The sequence below is a fragment of the Cheilinus undulatus genome, linkage group 21 (genome assembly GCF_018320785.1).
Source record: "Cheilinus undulatus linkage group 21, ASM1832078v1, whole genome shotgun sequence".
In the NCBI taxonomy this organism is placed as follows: Eukaryota; Metazoa; Chordata; class Actinopteri; order Labriformes; family Labridae; genus Cheilinus; species Cheilinus undulatus.
The window spans coordinates 39,503,709-39,522,864 of NC_054885.1; the positions used below are offsets into that span (position 1 = coordinate 39,503,709).

Below are 19,156 nucleotides of genomic sequence, written 5' to 3' on the forward strand. Positions count from 1 at the left end.
CAAAAATATTTCTATTGTTTGTTTACATGCTTTTTATTTGTTTGTATCTGAATTAATAATTAGAATTTATATTAAAAATAAATAAATAAAAAATTAAAAACACATTTCAGCACTTAAACTATATTATTTCAAAAAGGTAACAAATTATTCTATTTTATTTTAACTCTTGATAAAAATGTTTCACATAAATGACCTATGATTTGTGATGCACGTATATTTTCTATTTTATTTACAATAATATTTCATCAAAGAAAGGAGAATTATTAAAGATGTAAATGTGTGTTAGAAAGAACTGTCCAAACATTAAATGGATAAAACAATTATATCATTAGTATTACTTTTTATCATTTCATTGTAATATTTATTTCGTTAGGGAGATTTAATTTTCATGCTCATATATGTTTTAAACACATTTGTTCGATAAATTTATGTCTTTGAACTAAAATCATCAGGTTTTTATTTGGAATAAATCCAATATATTTCAATCATTTACAGCTACATAATCTAAGAGTCAAGTTTTTTTATTATCAATGCTATTATTGTTATTATTATTATTATTATTATGGTAATAATAAGAGTAGTGAAAATAGTAGTATCAGTATATTTTTTCAATCCCTTTAAAATCATTTCCTTTTTGTTCTATTTGAATTACAAATATTAAAATAATAATTTTATTATCAAAAATAATTACTTTAAATAATTAATTCACAAAAACAGAGGTAAAAAATAGAGAAATAAATAATTAAATAGATAAATAATTTGGATGAACAGTAGAAATATATAGAATATCTTATTTAATGAATCTTTATGTTATCTCAAACCTTTTAATTATCTAAAGTATCCAAAATAGAAATATTCTGTTTTTTCAGACTGGATTTGTAAATTTACCTGTTTCAGGTAAACAAATTTTTCATGAAGACTCAAAATAATAAGAACTTTACTTAATCATCCCTGCATCGACTAAAGCAATGATTCAGCACGGGGGGGGCAGAAGGAAACAAATGAAGGTGTCAGAAACAGGAAGAGAGAGAGAGAGGAAGGAGGAACGCAACAATAAAGGCCGAACGAAGGACAACAGAGAGAGAGAGAGAGAGAGGGTTAAACACAGTTCAAGGGTTCAGTTTATGTTCACACACACACACACACACACCCACACACACACTAATTCAAACATGATCTAATGTCATTAAACGATGTTAAATAACCAGTTTGTGGTCGAGTTTTTCCTGCTCAGAATACGTGTATAAAGTGTGTGTAGGTGTGTGTGTTATATGTGCAGTGTGTGTTATGAGTGTGTGTGTGTGCTGAGAGCTTGGCTAGGATTGTCTGATGTGTGTATTCACACTTTAACCCTGGGAGGTTGCAGCTCTTGTTGCTCTGCTTTATTCTAATAATGACTCCCGTGTGTGTGGTGTGTGTGTGTGTGTGTGTGTGTGTGTGTGTGGTGTGTGTACTGAGCCAATACCAGCTCCATCTGTTGGCTCGCTGGGTTACAGATTTGGTGTCAGTGCCCCGGTGGAGTCAGACTGGAACCTCAGACTCTGAGGTCTGTATGCTAATGTGAACTCTGTTTCACCCTAAAACTCAGCGTCTGACCTGACCGTGTACCCCTCCTCGCTCCCTCGCTCTGTCTCCATCGTCACCTCCTTACCTCCTCGTCTTTCTCCCTGGTTCTCCTCTGTGAAAAACCTCCTTAACCTCTGCTCTGCTCTGCTCCGGGCTGGTCCTGGTTTTGTCTGAAACAAAGAGACACGTTTAAATGTAAAATAAAAACCAGAGACAGGGTCTGTGTGCAGCGTCAGGCCCAGCTTCTGTCTCATGGTGACAGGATCCTGTTAGAGGACGGACAGGTCACAGATATAAATATTGTTCCTCTCCACCGTTCCCATCAGCTCTTATTTCTCTCTCTAACTCTGGACGAAGGTCAGCAATCAAACTGGGAAACTGCTGCTCTGATTTAGAGTCTGGGTTTCAATATCTGAATTAACTTGAAAAAAATCAAGGTGAAATCAAAGGTTTCATAGGTTATAATGCAATCCTAGCTCCAGACGGTGGTTGTAGGTCGTCTAAATGCTGTTTCTAGCTGCCATTAAACAACCACAGAAGAAGAAAGCATCACAACCAGGATACTAGGAAGCTAATTTTGCTTCTCTAAGGAAATCCTCTCTTTTACTAAACACTGTAAAATGAACTTAAGTCAAAATTACAGCAGATGAAATGCTGTTAGCCTGTTAATGTCAGCTTTAGGGTCGTTGAAAGATTAGATTTTAAATAGTGAATTATCTCAGAATTTCAGTAGTCAGTCTAATTGTTTGCATGCTTTAACTGCAGTTAAAATTCCCACAAATTTCATTCTGAACTAATTTGTGTCATTTTGGAGTTTTCTCTTTTTAACAGACCGGCTCTAATCAGTAAATCTAAGATGATGACGTGAACTTAACCTCAGAAAGAGGAGCTTGTTATGGACTGAAAAGGAAATAAGGGGGCAGTAAAAATGTAAATGTTTGATATCACATGGTTCAGATGACCTTTGACCTGTCTGTGAGGCTTTAAGGAGCAGAGGTGGGATTATTCTACATCGCTGTGGCTGCAGGGAAACACTGATGTGGCTCAAGTCTGCTGAAGAGGACGATAAATCATGATATTAAAGCTTTGATGAAATTTAACGCACTGATTGCGGACCTTGGATGCAGGATAATGGATTTTTGCTGATATCTGAAATTTCTAAACTCATTTCAGTCGATACTCAAACTGACATAAACACTGTTTCTGATTCAGAAATATTCCAGGTGTCTCCTGTCAAAGAGAGGCTGAGAGAGGAGAGGGAGGGTAGACAGTCCGGTAGTTGTTTAACAGTAGCGATGCACCGTCTTACTGGCATGATATCGGTGTTATTTCAGTGATATTTAGGACTATTTTGGCTGTAAATATCGGCCAAACAAATACGACTGTGGAGTTTTAGGCTGAACCAACAGACCTACACTGGAAAAAAGGCCGCTCCTAAAATAAGTTAAAAAGATTAAAACATTAGACCCTGAGACGGGGTCTCCAGATGCCCTAAAAAACTGGGGAGATTTTTCAAATCACACTGTCGCCAATTTTCACCAATCTTGCCACATTTCAACCCCTTTTCATCATTTTTTCCCATGTATTTTAACCATTTTTTATTATTTTAACCCTTTCCACCCCCTTTTTTCTGCCTGTTTTTGCCACTTGTAAACCAACCCCAGCCACCGAAGCCTAATGTCGCCTGTGTTGACCCATGATTGCCACTCTTTCCACTTTTTACGCCCAATTTACCCACATTTCACGATCTGATACGTCCATAGTTGCCGGTTTAACACGTTTATTCTTTCTGAGTTAACACTTTTTTGTCAGTTTATATCAATTTTTCATCCCATTTCACCAAATTTCCACCAATTTTTGCCAATTTAAAGCCACTTTAGCCACTTTTTAACCCCTTTTCACCACTATTTTTGTCCATTTTTTGCCCTCCTTAAATAATTACCACTAATGCATTAATGCTGATGTTTACTTTGGGGTAATTTATGCACATTTGAAGAGTTTATTCCTATTTTTCCTGGAAATATATTGTCCTGATGGTGTGTCCCATTACTCGTGTTGGTGCCATCTCCTGCCCTGGAGGGCTCACACACTCACACACTCACCCACTCACACACTTGATGCAGTAGAGTCCATGAGGGTTCAGTTCTTAGGCTCTAGGGTGGAGACTGGGTCTGGGCCTGACTTTAGATCAGCCTAAAAACAGACAGAGGCAAAGCTGAGGCGGGTCCTGTTTGTCATATCAGCCACACCTCTAATTCTGAAAAATTCCTTTAAATCCAAACAGATGAGTTCTAAAAACTTCAGCCCCCCCACAGTGTGCCCATAAAGATAAACTATTTTGACCCAAACCCTCTCTGAACCAGGCTGTAAACATGTTTATCGCCGCTGTAAAGATGGCCGTTTTAGAATAGGGCTAGCTGGGACTTCTGCCAGCATAGAGGAGCTCACTGTTCTGACTCATTATTCCTGACTGAATCCATGAACACGTCTTTATGAACTATTTTGCATCAATCTCAGAGTATTTTCCTCGTATGTATTTTGTCCCTAAATTCACCTCTTTCTGCATTTGACTGTTCTCTTCAACCAGAACGCTCACAAAGCAATCTTTTGCTAAGTGTCATGCAAACTGAACAATAGGTGCCAAATGCAAATCTGCAGTCTGCTGATTTGACTGGTCAGTGTGAACAGCCAGTGAGCTCTGAACTGCTGTAGAAACACTGATTTGAATGGAGCCGTGTTTGTCCTCGCCTTCTTCTGCAGCTGCTGCACTCTCAGAGACAGAGACAGAGTTACAGAATCAGACACGTAAAACAGTTTTAAACAGACATAAAACAAACAAAAACAGGAGAGTAGCAGACCAACAAGCACCGGCTGCATGTCGCCACAAGAGCAGCGCCGACTCGAGTTTGCCTCAAACTTAAGCTTAACTTTTCTAAGTTACAGGACTGAGAGGAAGGGGCGAAGGATTGGTATTTAGCCAGACTCTACCAGCATTAAGCACAGATAAGTTAGGCCAAAAATCTTTTTAAGGCAGGCTGCACCAGGGCTGGGCAATTAATCGCAAATTAGATTAAATCACAACATCGCCTGCTGCAATTCACAAATCACACAAGTTGCAATATTTCTTTAACATGAAATGTGTCAAAATACCAGTTTAATAAATCACATTTTTGCAGCTGCAGAGATTTTATGCACATGGTGGAAACATTCAAGTGTCACATTTTTTATAATGGTTTACAAAAATCCTCCTTTTCGAGTTTTATGTATGTTTTTCTTAATCTAAACAAGCGACATAAAAATGATAACTCCCTTCAATAAAGCAAATGACATCAAATTTGCAATTTGAGCAAAAATAAATAGTTCATGATGAAGCTTAGTGTTAGTTCACTAAAGTCATACCCCAGCTGTGATCAGCTGATAGCCAGCCTCACCTCCTCCACCCCAGCCGCCTCCTTTATAGCTTAAAGCTTGTTGCACCCTCTTACTCAGATTTGTGCTGCTATGGATTAATGGCTTCTGAATAATTTCATTGTTTTCAACACACATTGTCATAAATACATCTATCTGTATGGGAGTTTCCAGCCATGTGTTTCCTGCAAAGTCAAAGCAGCTGCAGACTAACCCAGGGAGCTTCTTTAGAGCAGAGCCTTCTCTGTAGTAGATCCATTTTGCAGTAAAATGGTTACATGTATGATGACTGTTCCTGGCTGAGTGTGGGCTAAAATATGGAATGATTGATTGCTTGAATTTGTTGGAAAATATATAAGATGAGGAACCCAAGAATAATTGCATATTAAATTGCGATTGCAATATTGGGGAAAAAAATTGCAATTAGATTATTTTTGCAAATCGTACAGCCCTAGGCTGCATGCTGCATAGATCTGAGGACAGTTTCAGCTGATTTTTAACTCTGTATTCCTCTGAACTCACACTAGACCAGGGGTTCTAAACTGGTCAGGCATCAGGACCCACTACCAGTGTTGGGGGTAACATGTTACAAAGTAATCCATTAGAGTACTCAGATTACTTTTTTGTTGTAACGAGTAACGTAACGCATTAGTTTTACAATTCTAGTTCTCCCGTTATTAGTTACATTTTCATAAAAGTAATCTGTTACTGAAAGAAAAATCCCAAATTTCCTCTTTCCTCTGTAACTTCAAAAAAGAGAGAAAGAAAAAAGGAAGCTCCTTGAAGCATCTGCTGTGTTTGTCCTTCTCTCTTCCTGTAGTCACGTTGGCACTGCTGTTTGTAGAAACAGTAAAACAGAGAAGACTTCACAGACATGAGATCTTACAGAAACTCGCAAGATCAAACGAGACTTTATAAGAAAACAAACATGGAGGACCATGGAAATCCTCCGCTAACTGTCCTGGCCCGTGTTTAGATACACGTTAAAAAGAGGAGAAGACTACGGTTGTGCTGTTAGCGTGCCGGTTCTTTAAACTGAGCTCCAGACAGCGAGAAGATACCTGAATGAAACTCAAAGTTTAATCACACATGAAGACACTAAGACAAGCACAGAGTCTTTAATGTTTAAATCAGCGGCTCTAAACTGGTCTAGTCAGGGACCTAACGCCACCTCTTTAACCCTTAGAGGTCCTCTGGCTATTTTGCCATTTTGTTCATTTTCTTTTGACGAATAAACCACTCAGAAATATAGACCATGCTCATGTTTGCTATAATCTTTCTCAGCACTACCTCAGCTTTATAAAATTGAGAACTATATTTTTTAAGTTTAATTTACTGTATGGCCTCCAAAAACACAACACCCCACAAAAAAAAAACTGATTTTTAAAAATTGTTATTTAAAATAATATACTGTCATTTTTAAAAAGAAATTACAAAATGCTGAAATTATGAAAAAATACCAGTGCTAGTCCTGCAGGGCATGGAGCACCGTCCTCTATTTGTAACATTAATTTTTATATCAAATCAAAATGATCATATTTTCTGTTTTACTCGGCCTATTGACATTAAACAAAAAACTGAAAGAACGCTTAAAGATCATGCTTTCCACACAAAATGTGGCTTCATTTCCATGCTGTCATGTGACAAAAGTAGCACATGATGAATTCATGCCGGCGTGATCATGCACCCCTAAGGCCTACCATGAAATCACTTCCCAAATTTCCAAAAATGTTTAACAACTAAAAAGCATTTAATAAAAATGATAAACATATAACTGAACAAAGACACACATGATACACGCAAACATGTCATTTTGCTCTGTTTTACCATGATAATTTCGATTTAGAGACATGAAGACATTATCATGGGGAAACCAACTTTGTTGATGATATTTCTGTCCATGATAACAGGATGAACAAGCCAGAGTCTCAAGAAAATAACAAGAATTTACTCCTTGTCTAGCAAAATAGAGTGAAGTACAATAAACAGAAATAAAACTGCCTAGAGTCTCCATACATCCATTTCTTTTTTTTACGAGGCACCAATTCGTGACCTAATGAAAGCAGCCTAGCGACCCACCTTTGGGTCCCAACCCACCAGCTGAGAACCCCTGATTTAAATCATACATCTCCAATGTCAACTTCTACCTTTTTTCATTTGCTCTGCAATAATTCAGCCCTGACACTTCACATCAATCTGTCTGATAGCGCTGGTAGACGAGTCTCTGGCTTTGACTACAGGTGAACTGATTGACCCGGGCATGCAAATCATGATGTCTGAATATCAGCAGCATGTTAGCATAGCAGTGATTGCTAACATAAAGACAGTATCAACATGAGAGCTTAATGATGCATAACAGTCCCACGAACAAACAGACATCAGCTGTTTCAGGATCATAACAGGATGAACCTGTGAGGCTCCTCATGATGATTTTATCAACAGACAGAAACACGACAGAGTGCTCATGTCTCAGAGTCTGCTCAGCTTTTATAAAATGTCTTTAAACCACCTAGGTTAGATTATCTATGGTTCTAACTCTCCAACAACACAGGTGGAACACTGACAGTACTGAGTTTATATGTCTGAAGGAGTTCAAGGCTTCAGAGATGGGAGAGACTCTGCAGACAACAACTGTTGGCCGGGTTCTTCACCAGTCAGAGCTTTATGGGAGAGTGACAAAGAGAAAGACACTGCTGAAGAAAACTCAGATTCAACCTGGACTAGAGTTCACCAAAAGGACTGTGGGAGACTCCATGGTCAAGAGGAAGAAAGTTCTTTGGTCTGATGAGACCAGAATGGAGCTTTGAGACCATCAGACAAGATGCCAAACACTGACATCACCACAAACACACCATCCCCACTGTGGAGCACGCTGGTGGCAGCATCATGCTGTGGGGATGCATCTCAGCAGCATCAAGCTGTGGGGATGCTTCTCAGCAGCATCATGCTGTGGGGATGCTTCTCAGCAGCATCATGCTGTGGGGATGCTTCTCAGCAGCATCACGCTGTGGGGATGCTTCTCAGCAGCATCACACTGTGGGGATGCTTCTCAGCATCATCATGCTGTGGGGATGCTTCTCAGCAGCATCACGCTGTGGGGATGCTTCTCAGCAGCCAGCCCTGGAAGGCTTGTAAAGGCAAAGGAATAAACTTAGGCTGCTTAGACCAACACAAGCTAGAGAGGAACAACAAAAACCAGCACAGCACCTTTATTATATCTTATAAAACTCATCATCCATGGACCGCCTGGGATCCACAAAACTCCCTTTCACAATTGATAAAGGGAGGAAGAGAGAGCTCAAAGTGATGTCACAGTGAACTTTGACCTCTGCTGTGTGTGGTTAAAGAGATGCTGAGCCAGACAAAATAAAGACTCAGTGATAGAGAAAAGGAAGAGTCTGCTGACCAGTGGCTGACCTCTGTCCGGCTGATCCTGGTGGTCACCGTGGTGATGGACACTGGGGTCATACTCTCAGACATACACACACAAACACACACACACACACACTCACTAGGGCAGCTTGATTATGGAAATATTCATAGTTTAAGTCATTTTAATTGATTTTGAGATCCCAACTATTAAAGATGAATGATTTTACAACATCAGCATTAATATTAAAATAATACATGAAATTGATAAACGGAAGTAAATTAACCACGTTTAATTTCAGCTAGCTTATTTTCATGATTGTGGCACACTAAGACTGAACCTGAGAGTGAAACCCAGCACTGACCCAGACTTTGCTCAGTGTTGTTGTCGTCTCAGGTGATCCTGATGGACACGCTGCTGCTTGTTACTCTGTATGTGTGGTCGATGCTGTGTGAGCTAATGATGGACAAGCTGCAGACTACGACACACACTTTCACTTCCTCTTTACTCTATCATTGATAGAAAGAAAGGATGGACCAGAATTAGAAACCTAAATCATTATTATTAATGGATTGTTGGTCAGAATGGTGTGTGAGTACAGCTCACTGTCCCTGGTTCACCTGAAACTTTTACCTAATGGTCGTTTTGGCGCCAAAGTGGGAGCCGTAACAATTACACAACTCTATTACCAGCATAAACATCAATTAGAGCTCTGAACAGGCAGCCAGGAATGTGCTGCTCTCACACACACAACCACAGAGTTAGACGCATCCACAACTCTCGGGTTTACAGGACAGGGGAGCTAATTGGATTAAATGGATGAGGGCCACAAAAACACACAAGCAGAGGGAGGAGACTGGATTATGCTATTCAGAGCACTGTAAGTGCCAACCTCATTTCACTAGTAATAAAATATGAAAAAAAAACTTTACAGTGATGATAAATGATTTTGAGGTTAAAGAAGTTAAAAAGTTTAAAGGCTCAAAATCTGAGAAAGTACATTTATTAGTTCAAAAAGCCCAAAACATGAAATTGAAATTGAAAATTTATGTTTTCTAATGGCAAATATATTAGAAAGAAAGTCAAAATCATGAATTTAAAAGGTCAAAATATGAAATAAAATTTGTTATCATGAAATTAAAAGTCAAAATATGATTCAAATCTTAAAATTGTGGGCCTAAAAGGTCAAACTATGGGATTATGAAATCAAAGTAAGGAGTCGAAAATATGAGATAAAATACAAAATAATTGGTTGAAAAGGTCAAAACATGACTTAAAGTTTTAAATCATTAATCTTAAAGCTCAAAATATTACATAAGAAGTCAAAATTCTGAACTGAAATGCCCAAAGTACGAAATAAAAAGTCAAAATCCCAAGTTTGAGTCCTTAATGTGAGATGCTAATTGAAAATATTTCCTACATGCCTGACTTTTTATCTCATTATTTTTACTTCTTACTTTTCAGATTTGTTGACTCTGAATGGATATCTTAAATCATCAAGGATTAGTTGACATTTTTATACTCGAGGAACTCTGCATACTGATGGAGCAGTTATAACAGAAATATCACATGATCTTGTGGGCCAGATTTTACTGTTCCACAGGCCGGATTTGGCCCTCAGACCTTGAGTTTGACACCCCTGATCTAGATCATCAACTTTGTAATGTTAGCATTTCCACAGAAAGCCAGAAAAGAAACGAGGCTTTCTGAAATCAAATATGTCAATTCAACAGAAAATCTGACATCACACTGGGTATAAAGTGCAAAGCTTCAACTGTCTTGACCTGTTACATTTGCCCATCTACAAATATGTGGTATTAAGTCCCTTTATCATCAGATTAAAATGCAGATGTTAGCGTTAGTGTTTGTCAGAGCAGAGGAGGGGAAAGATCATGCCTCCTGGCATTTAAAAGACCCAAGCTGCAGGCTCTTTTCTCACATCACCTCAGCATATCACTGGAGCTGGAACTGATCCCAACAATGGCAGATAAAGATCACAACGACAAGACACAACAACAAGACACAACAACAAGACACAACAAGACACAACGACAAGACACAACAACAACACACAACAACAAGACACAACAAGACACAACGACAAGACACAACGACAAGACACAACAAGACACAACGACAAGACACAACAACAACACACAACAACAAGACACAACAAGACACAACGACAAGACACAACGACAAGACACAACAAGACACAACGACAAGACACAACAACAACACACAACAACAACACACAACAACAAGACACGACAAGACACAACGAGAAGACACAACAACAAGACACAAAGACAAGACACAACAACAAGACACGACAAGACACAACGACAAGACCCAACGACAAGACAAAACAACAACACACAACAACAAGACACGACAAGACACAACGACAAGACCCAACGACAAGACACAACAAGACACAACAACAAGACACGACAAGACACAACGATCAGATACAACAACAAGACACAAAGACAAGACACAACAACAAGACAACAAGACACAACGAGAAGACACAACAACAAGACACAACAAGACACAACGACAAGACACAACAAGACACAACGACAAGACACAACAACAAGACACAACAAGACACAACGACAAGACACAACAAGACACAACGACAAGACACAACAACAAGACACAACAAGACACAACGACAAGACACAACAAGACACAACGACAAGAAACAACAACAAGACACATAGACAAGACACAACAACAAGACACAACAAGACACAACGATCAGATACAACAAGACACAACGACAACACACAACAACAACACACAACAAGACACAACAAGACACAAAGAGAAGACACAACAACAAGACACAAAGACAAGACACAACAACAAGACACAACAAGACAAAAAAACACACATAACAACATCACAGTGCAACAAGACACAACGACAAGAAACAATAACAACACAACAAGACACAACAAGACACAACATGACACAACAACAACACACGACAACAAGACACAACGACAAGACACAACGAGAAGACACAACAACAAGACACAACGACAAGACACAACAAGACACAACGACAAGAAACAACAACAAGACACATAGACAAGACACAACAACAAGACACAACAAGACACAACGATCAGATACAACAAGACACAACGACAACACACAACAACAACACACAACAAGACACAACAAGACACAAAGAGAAGACACAACAACAAGACACAAAGACAAGACACAACAACAAGACACAACAAGACAAAAAACACACATAACAACATCACAGTGCAACAAGACACAACGACAAGAAACAATAACAACACAACAAGACACAACAAGACACAACATGACACAACAACAACACACGACAACAAGACACAACGACAAGACACAACGACAAGACACAACAAGACACAACGAGATGACACAACAACAAGACAAAACGACAAGACACAACAACAACACACAAAAAGACACGAGAAGACACAAAGACAAGACACAACAACAACACACAACAACAACACACAATGACAAGACACAACAACAACACAACAAGACACAACAACAAGACACAACAACTACACACCAACAAGACACAACAACAACACACAAGGACAAGACACAACAACAACACACAACGACAAGACACAACAACAAGACACAATGACAAAACGCAACAACAAGACAAAACAAGACCCAACGACAAGACACAAAGACAAGACACAACAACAAGACACAAAGAGAAGACACAACAACAAGACACAACGACAAGACACAACAACAAGACACAACAACAAGACACAACAAGACACAACGAGAAGACACAACGACAAGACACAACAACAAGACACAACAAGACATAACAATAAGAAACAACAACAAGACACAACGAGAAAACACAACAACAAGACACAAAGACACGACACAACAACAAGACACAACAAGACACAATGACAAGACACAACAAGACACAACGACAAGACACAATGACAAGACACAACAACAAGACAAAACAAGACCCAACGACAAGACACAACGACAAGACACAAAGACAAGACACAACAACAAGACACAATGACAAGACACAATGACAAGACACAACAACAAGACAAAACAAGACCCAACGACAAGACACAACGACAAGACACAAAGACAAGACACAACAACAAGACACAACAACAAGACACAACGACAAGACACAACGACAAGACACAACAAGACACAACGACAAGACACAACAACAAGACACAACGACAAGACACAACAACAAGACACAACGACAAGACACAACAACAAGACACAACAACAAGACACAATAACAAGACACAACAACAAGACACAACGAGAAAACACAACAACAAGACACAAAGACATGACACAACGACAAGACACAACAAGACACAACCTCAAGTAACAACGACAAGACACAACAACAAGACACAACAACAAGACACAACGACAAGACACAACAAGACACAACATAACACAACAAGACACAACAACAAGACACAAAGACAAGACAAAATGACAAGACACAACGACATGACACAACAACAAGACACAACAAGACACAACAAGACACAACAAGACACAGCAAAACACAACAACAAAACACAACAAGACACAATGACAAGACACAACAACGAGACACGACAAGACCCAACAACAAGACACAACGACAAGACACAAAGACAAGACACAATGACAAGACACAACAACAAGACACAACAACATGACACAACAACAAGACACAAAGACATGACACAAAGACAAGACACAACAAGACACAACAACAACACACGACGACAAGGCACAACGACAAGACACAACGAGATGACACAACAACAAGACACAACGACAAGACACAACAAGACACAACGAGAAGACACAACGACAAGACACAAAGACAAGACACAACGACAAGACACAACAACAACAACACACAACAACAACACGACAAGACAAGACACAACACCAACACAACAAGACACAACAGCAAGACACAACAACCACACACCAACAAGACACAACAACAAGACACAACGACAAGACACAACAACAACACACAACAACAACACACAACAAGACACAATGACAAGACACAACAAGACCCAACGACAAGACACAACGACAAGACACAAAGACAAGACACAACAAGAAGACACAACGACAAGACACAACGACAAGACACAACAAGACACAACAACAAGACACAACAACAAGACACAACAAGACACAACGACAAGACACAACAACAAGACACAACGACAAGACACAACAACAAGACACAACAACAAGACACAACGAGAAGACACAACAACAAGACACAACAAGACACAAAGAGAAGACACAACAACACAGTGCAAGACACAACGACAAGACACAATGACAAGACACAACAACAAGACAACGACAAGACACAACAACAAGACACAACAAGTCACAACAAGACACAACATAACATGACAAGACACAACAACAAAACACAACAACAAGACACAAAGACATGACACAACGACAAGACACAACAAGACACAATGACAAGACACAACAACAAGACACAACAACAAGACACAACAAGTCACAACAAGACACAACATAACACGACAAGACACAACAACAAGACACAAAGACATGACACAACAACAAGACACAACGACACCAAATTTCCACCTATTTTTGCCACTTCTGAATCCCCTTTTACCACTAAATATGCCCATTCTTGGCCATTTGGGTTATTTTTTTGCCACTTTTATCTATTTTTTGGCATTTCTAACCCGTTTCTACTTCTAAAATCGATATTCACCACCTTTTCCAACATGTTTTGCCAATTTCTTTTTTTTTAAGATTTATTTTTGGGCCTTTTCATGCCTTTATTTGATAGAGGAAGGACAGTGGAAAGACTCGGAAACAGGGAAGAGAGTGGGGAGAGACATGCGGTAAAGGGCCTCAGGACGGAGTCAAACCCGGGCCGCCCGCGTACATGGGTAGCAACTTAAACCACTCAACCATCTGCGCTCCCTTGTCTTTGCCATTATTAACCAATTTTAGCTATTGTAAATGTGTTTTAATTCTGTTTTTAACAAAATGATTTACATTTTTCAGAGGGCTACCTACTACAAAAATGAATTAAAATGTGTTTCTTTAATAAGAGTGGTTATTATTCAGGTTAAATATAAAATACCACAGCTTCACTTTACAGTGGACCATGATTTTGCTGGCCTCCAGGTTGGTTGGGCCCTGGGGGACCCTGGTCACTGACACCTTTATTTTGGGGGTCGTGGGCTGAAAAATTTGAGAACCCTGGCATTAAATCATGCAAACTGCACACAGGAACGCCCTAGGATTCAAACCAGCAACCTCCTGTCTCTGAGCCCATGTGTGCATGAGTGACAGAGTATATTCAGAGAAATGCAAACATCTACAGCAGTAATACTCACTGTTTGCTCTGAATAACTTTGATGCATTTGAAATCATTGAGAGCGCATGTTTGTGTGTTTGCACACATGAGTGTCTGATGAGAAAATGAAGGAAATAAATACAACAAACCAGAGAGAGGAAATAAAGTTTATATTTATACTCTCTCTGAGGATCTTTTAATAATTCAGATTACAAACATGATTTTATTTCTGCTGCATGTGTAATTATGTTACTGTGTGAGGAAATGTGAGCTACAAATAATCCAACACAGATATGAGAACAGGAAACTCAGTTATCAAAATAAAATACAAACGCAGCCAGAGGCTGTTTATTAGCCTCCATAAAATATCCGGAAGTTACTTTATTAAAGATATTCTTATAATCAAGTTACATAAAAACTGATTCTGAATGACGAAAATAACACATCCATACATGAAGCTTTAAAGTCAAACAGGAAAATTATCAGGAAGTAAAACACACCAGCAGCATGCTGTAAATTATAACTCTGTATGCACAGATTGGCTGAGTGTGTTACTAATTTACAGCCTCTGACACATCAGGATGAGGAGGAAACTGAAGTCTAAGACCAGAAACCATCAATCCACACCCACAGAGCAGCTGTTGCTCTAATTAGCTCCACCATGCCGAACACACTAATCACCGCTCCCTCGCTCTGTCTGCTAATTCAAAGATCAATTTAATTTTATGGATTCTTTATTGGAATTATAACTCACTAAGCCCCGCCTCCTCACCATGATTGACAGGTTTTACCACCTGTTAGTGGTCTGCAAATTTCAGTCTCAATCATGTATTTGTCAGTTATGGTTTTTAGGGTTTTATGTGAGGAAGGGCTCACTGATATTTCATCAAATTTCACTTTTTCTGATGTTTTGATTTCTTTATCTAAAAGTTGAGATGACATTTATTCAAGTTTACCTATAATCTGATTTAGCAGTTACATGTTATGTTTGCTCTGCATTATGAAGGGATGCACCAGCGCATCAGCTCCACATCAGTACTGACAATATCAGCCCTGGTGACAAACATCAGCACACGAGCAAATACCACAGCATGGAGAGGTGTCATTAGCCGATGTTTAACTGTTGTGTATGGCGCCATGGACTGCACATAACTGCTGGTTTAGAGAAGAAGTGAGCCATTCTGTTTTTCAGGTAACATTAGAGCAAATGCCAGGGATGCACAGTAATGGATTTTTGCTGATATGTCAACATTTCCAAAGTCATTTTAGCCAATACAGATATATTCACACCTTTTATATTCTTAAGAAGACTGAGAGGAGTAAAACAGAGCTGGGAGAGGAGCATGGAAGTAGACTGCCTGGTAGTTGTTTTATGTTTGAGGCTTTATTCAAAGTGTCCCGGGCTCATGGTGGGCCTCCTTTAGCCCTAGGCAACCAGCGATGTCTGATGGCAGTTGTGTCTTATTTTACCTATATTTAAGGCTGATATGTAATTTGCAATGCTAATAATAATAATAATGTTATACTGCTAATATGTCCTGCCAAAACATCAGGTGTAAATTTGCCAGTGCTGATGTCTAACTTTTCACCAATATCATGACAATAATATTGTGTATCCATATATTTGGGAAGAGCTACACCCACAGAAGTGATGGAAAACAGCAGCATCAGCCCTGATCTTTAAACACGCCTCTTTGCTGTTTTTTATTATTATTTTATTTAGGTTGTTTCCATGTGAGTTGCTGCAACATGTTAAAGGGGACATATTTTAACCTTTAAGACAAGTTTATATCGGTCTCAGAGGTCCCAAAACATGCCTGTGAGGTCTGTTGCTAAAAACACTCCAGTATTGTATCTCTGCATGTCTAAAACCCCTCTGTTTCAGCCCTGCTCAGAACCAGCTGTTTCTGTGTCTGTGGCTTTAAATGCTAATGAGCTGTCTGACTCCGCCCCTGACCCCACCCCATTCCAGAAATGGATGTAGCTCCCTTGATCTTCATCTCAGCTGGTAGCTGAGAAGAGGATCAGGAGAGGAGGGTAGCACTTTCTTCCAATCAGGGAGGGCCAACCAAACCTGGGGGCGGGGCTAACTCCCCACATGACATCATGAGGGGAAGATCTGAGATCGGGTTGTTTCAGCATTGACCTGTTTGGTATTGTGCATAAGAACAGTACTCCCGTATCCCTTGGGGACAAAACTTGCCCATTTAAACCCATTATAACTGCTTATTTTGACTGCAAATTTGCAATACCCTGCATCACTGTTACCGCCATTCTCTGCGATGCAATTTTGAATGGGAACCTTAGACTTGCAAGTTTTACTACTAACCACTAGATGGCGCTGTTATCCTTTTTGGGTCAAGCATGTATCCATAGGGCACTTAAAAGACACACTTACAGTGGGATTTATTATCGCCCTGTGAAAAAAGGCATAAAAAAATGAAGTAAAAATGTCTGTGGGCGCTGATATGAATATAAACTTGGGTTTTACATGTTAGATATGAGAGCTGTCACTTCAGGCTTACTTGTGAAAATGAAGCTGTGACTCACTGTCAATGAGGCACTTTCAGTTAAATAAATTGGTTAAACAATTAATGATTTATTAAAATCCTGGAAATTACAAGGGGTGTAACGATTCATCGATCTGGATCGATATATCGATAGTTTGAGCAATGATTCAGTCAAATCGATTTAAAGTATAAACATCAATATTAATCGCCATTTTTACCTTACGCTTTTAATTTGAAAGTCTCGCCACATGCTTGGCTATGACAGTTTCCGCCCATCCACAAGTCACAACAGCGTAAGACGCGAATAGCAGGTAATGGCTAGCAGCCGTGAGAGTATCAATATTGTGTTTTTTTCCTTTATGTGAAAAGTAACAGATGGCGGTAAATGGGTTCACAATATCGTCTGATATCGATCGCAGGCCGCTAAATCGACTCGAATCGAAATCGAATTGTGGCAGACATGACATCGACCAAAGATTTGCTATGTCATGATTAAGGGCCGGGTATTGCTAAGAACCTCATGATTCAGTTCGATATCGATTCTTTAGGCTTTGATTCAATTCGATATCGATTCTTTAGGTTTTGATTTAATTCGATATCGATTCGGTATTGCTTTAAATGCTTTGATGTTGATTCAGTAAGAAGTAGAAATACACAAATGACCTGTTGACAATTTACAATAATTATTTTCATGCCCATGTGAACATATGTTGTGGGTCACCTTACATTTTTTAGCAATAAAACATCTAAAAATAAAAATTTGCACAACAATAACTTATTTGTGCATAAAGAGTACAAAAGTAAAAAACATGCCAGTTCTGTATAAACACTGAAAAAGTAAAGTGCATGTAAACTTTAATAATATTTCTTTCCTCTTGGAAATTGTGATAAACCTCACATAACATGGGTATGGTTGGTTGTTGTTCGGTCGAGTGCGGCCTCCGTCCATACAACGCGAATCACACACACAGCGACCCCCACTGGCCAGGAGGTGAATCAATTCAGAGGATTTGCTAAATTGATATTGAATTGAGGGGGGAGATATTGCGATGCACTGATTGATCGATATTTTTACCCACCCCTAGTCATGGTCAGAGCTGGAAGTGATAACAAGAAATAAAACCAAAAAAGAAACTGAAAATAATACAAATGATGATGTCTATCATTTTAAAGTAGGTACAGAAAATGTCCCCAAGGGATATATATGTGTAGTCGTTTAAAGGGAGTCCTAAGGGTTAAATACGGTCACTCTCAGCTCCAAATGTGAAGAAGTCAAAACAAAAGTCTGAAAGTGCATGATCTAACTATTCCATGGTCAGGAACCTGATTTGGATTCATGGTATGTTCAAGCAGAGCTAAGCATAGGAATGGTGAGGGAGAAAAAGCCGAGTTGAAAAGTTCAGCGGGCTCCCTGCGGGCATTAAACGGCTGGTACTGACACTGATTCTTTATCATATATTCATCTGCTCACTCGCTCTGTTTCCATTTAGAGCAGAGCGGCTCGCTTTCTGCCTCAAATTCACCCGCTTCACTTTATTCTCCTTTTTCTTTCCCTCCTTCTCCCTGTTCTGCTTCTTTCTGTCTTCCTTTCCTTCTTTTGTAGGAGCGCTCCCGCTCCCACAGCCTCTCTCAGAGCTCCCTCCATCTGTGCAGCAGCAGCAGATTAAAAAGAGCTGGATCCATTAAACACACATCACCTTCACGCTGCTGTGTGTGTCGTCATGTTCATACATACTGTATGTTTTATAGCACCTCCATGTGTGGGTGTGTGTGTGTGTGGTGGTGGTGGTGGTGGTGGGGGGGGGGGGGTGCAGCGATCAGAGGCTGGTTCATCAGGAGGTCACACACACTCACACACGCTGAGCGGCTGCAGAGAGAGATGGATGGCGGTCTGAGGCT

At 39.4% G+C, this 19,156-nt stretch overlaps 1 long non-coding RNA gene across 1 annotated transcript in view; it reads right to left on the minus strand.

The window, feature by feature from the left end:
• LOC121529406 overlaps positions 1–19,156 on the minus strand; it is a 49,656-nt gene that overhangs the window by 18,975 nt on the left and 11,525 nt on the right. The window contains exon 2 of the long non-coding RNA XR_005993575.1: positions 1,652–1,736. This is a non-coding gene — a long non-coding RNA (uncharacterized LOC121529406). The remainder of the gene's footprint in view (positions 1–1,651; positions 1,737–19,156) is intronic.